Genomic DNA, 3,119 nt, shown 5'->3' with positions numbered 1-3,119 from the left:
TTCTCTTCATATGGAACCTCAGATGTTATGCTATGAATTTTGGTCTTTATCCTGTAGGTAACAGAAATCTACTGAAAGGGTTCAGTTGGGAAGTGCAAAGATTCTATGTTCTTCTTAGAGAAGGACTTCTGAAATTTATTCATTTAGGCATTGAAATTTATTTAGTCATCTTCCATATGCCAGGCATTATTCTACATAGTCGTGATGTACTGCTGAAAACAAACAAACAAAAATCTTCATTCTCATGAAGTTCATGCTTCAGAAAAGGCAGATAGACAATAAATAATAAACATGATATATCAGTAAATTATGGATTACGTTAGGGCAGTTAGTGCATGGAAAAAAACAGAGTAAGGAAAGAGGGATGAGAAGTTCTGGGGAGAAAGTTTCAGATTATGATTTAAAATAGAGTGATAAATACAGAAGGCGTGAGCCATAGACATCTATGGGAGTAAGTCAGGCAGGAAAGGACAGCTGGTAAAAGAGCCCTCAAGCAAATGCTTGTCCAGAAGTACTGAAGAGAAAGGTCAGAAGTCATCTCCAGAAAAGTATGAAAGTGAGTAGAACAGACCAATGCTTCTCTTAATTTTTCCCTACTTTTTATACTCCTCTCCTCCCAGAATCAGTTTTTGCTTGCTTAGAGCAAGCTAACCCCCATGAAGAATGAGTGAACTAAAGAAAAGTAGCAGTACTGGCACGTGGCTGACATTGTCTTCTTTACGTGGTGCCTACAGCCACTTCTCTTCGGGCACAATGGCAACTCTTAAGGGAAAACCTGATTGCACCAGTTGCAGAAGAACAGACAACCATCCCAACCAACAAGGTCACTGTAGTGGATGCTGGGCGAGCTGGTATGGCAGGTGCCATCAGCATTCTGGGAAAGTTTCTGGCTGATGAACTTGCCCTTATGGATGTTTTGGAAGATAAACTCAAAGGAGAAATGATGGGATAAGCAACATGGGAGAGCTTGTTTCTTCAGACACCTAAAACGGTAGCAGATGAAGATTATTCTATGACCGCCAACTCTAAGATTGTGGCGATGACTGCAGGAATCTACCAGCAAGAAGGAGAGAGCTGGCTCAGTCTGGTGCAGAGGAAAGTTAATGTCCTCAAATTCATTATTCCTCAGATAGTCAAGTACAGTACTGGTTGTATCATAATTGTGGTTTCCAACCCAGTGGATATTCTCACATGTTACCTGGAAACTAAGTGGACTTAGTGACTGGAAGCCCTGTGTGATTGGAAGTGGGTGTGGCCTGGGTTCTGCTATTCACTGTTTTATGGCTGAAAAAACTGGCTTTCTTCCTCGCAGTTGCCATGGTTGGATTTTGGGAGAATATGGCAACTCAAGGGTGGCTGTGTGGAATGAATGTGGCAGGTGTTTCTCTCCAGGAATTGAACCTAGAAATGGGAACAGATAATGACAGTGAAAACTGGAAGGAAATGCATAAAATGATGGTTGAAGGTGCATACGATGTCATCAAGCTAAAAGGATATACCAACTGAGCTACTGGATTAAGTGTGGTTGATCCCATTAAAGCCATGTTAAAAAATAGATCCAGGATTCATCCAGTGTCAATGATGGTGAAGGGATCCCACGGCAAGGAGAAAGAAGTCATCCTGAGCCTTCCATGAATCCTGGATGCTCAAGGATTAACCAGTGTTCTCAGCCAGAAGCTAAAGGATGCTGAGGTTCCTCAGCTCAAGAAAAGTGCAGATACCTTGTGGAACATACAGAAAGACCTAAAAGACCTGTGACTTCTGGCTTCTGGGCTGTAATATTTAAAACTACAATGTGATTAACGGTGAGCCTTTAGTTTTTTATCCATGTACATGGATCACAGTTTGCTTTTACCTTCCTAAATATATGAATCTGAGCTCACAGAATCAAAGCCCATACTTGGTTTAATGTTCGCAATATGAGCCCTTGAACAAAGGAAATTAACTATTATAGTGTGCTTCTAAAAAAATAAGAAAGAAAGAAAGAAAAAGAAAAAAAAATGTAGTATTATTGCCAGGAGGCAGCGTGTATGAATGTTCTCGCTGTCATTAGATTCATGATCATGAATCTAAAGGATAACCATTCCGGATGGCTGTATGTTTTTCCCACCCATATCCAGCTATGTGGGTCAAAGCACAGAGTAAGCAGAGGTTCTATTTAACCCATGCTGTGGTTCACCAAATGAGAATAACAAACCTGAGAGGAGCAAAAGAATTAAAGCACTAGTCAAGGAAGGGATTATAAGGACTAGCCCTGGAATACAAAGTGGATGATCTAGAAGAAAGAATATCAAGGAGATGAAAGACAATGGAAAGGTGTTTAAATTGATGAATTGAAGTGCTGGTGAATGAAAGGATATTTACAGTTTTGTTTCTAGAGGGGCTAAGAGAAAAGTAGAAGCGGGTCATCTGAGGATAGAATACATGAAAATGAATGTAAGACAAGTTTACAGAACTGATAATATCAAGGTATGGAGCGTGACCACAGGGCTAAGTAGCAGAGGCAGGGGCAGGGACAGGTCAAGTGTCTCTCTGATGTCAACCCAGTGAGGGGAGGGAGAGGAGACCTCATACCTTCAGGATGAAGGTGGAAGTCCAGGCTCCCATATTGTCTCTACTTGCCCAAGGGTTGGGACTTGTTAGTGTCCTGTGATGATGAGAGTTCTGCTCCCTACTAAGCTTTTTAGGACACCACCCCCATTGCAGGAGGAGATCAGTCTTTTACGACACCACCCCCATAGTTTCGCGACTTTCCGCACAGCCTAGTGAATGTGGAAATCTAAATTCCCCACTTGGCCTTTGATGATCTGGGTGGAGGGAAGATCTGTGATCTAGGTTAGAATAGAGTGGTTATAGCCTAAAACTATTCTGTCTTGCAAGGCTGCCAATTTTCTGGCTCTTTGGTTAGTGATAGAAGGCTTTGTTTGGTGTTTTATTGTTGTTGTTTTGCCTTTTTTTCTTCTCACAGAGGGGTTATGATGCCTGTGGTCACCGAGAGAGTTCAGAGTTTTTAATGACCAAACTGGATGATACGAAGAGTTTCTTTAGAATCTAAAGGGAGAAAAGTAAGGGTAGATGTGGCCTTCTGAGAATTAGAGATATCTGCAATAATGATCAGT

At 41.4% G+C, this 3,119-nt stretch overlaps 1 pseudogene; it reads left to right on the top strand.

Annotated features, from left to right (window-relative positions):
* Positions 1 to 838: 838 nt before the first annotated feature.
* LOC123928119 lies at positions 839 to 1,758 on the top strand (annotated as a pseudogene).
* Positions 1,759 to 3,119: the final 1,361 nt, after the last annotated feature.

Source organism: Meles meles, chromosome 17 (assembly GCF_922984935.1).
Source record: "Meles meles chromosome 17, mMelMel3.1 paternal haplotype, whole genome shotgun sequence".
NCBI lineage: Eukaryota > Metazoa > Chordata > Mammalia > Carnivora > Mustelidae > Meles > Meles meles.
The sequence above is the reverse complement of the archived record's forward strand: the minus strand, read 5'-3'. Positions and strand labels throughout refer to the sequence as shown.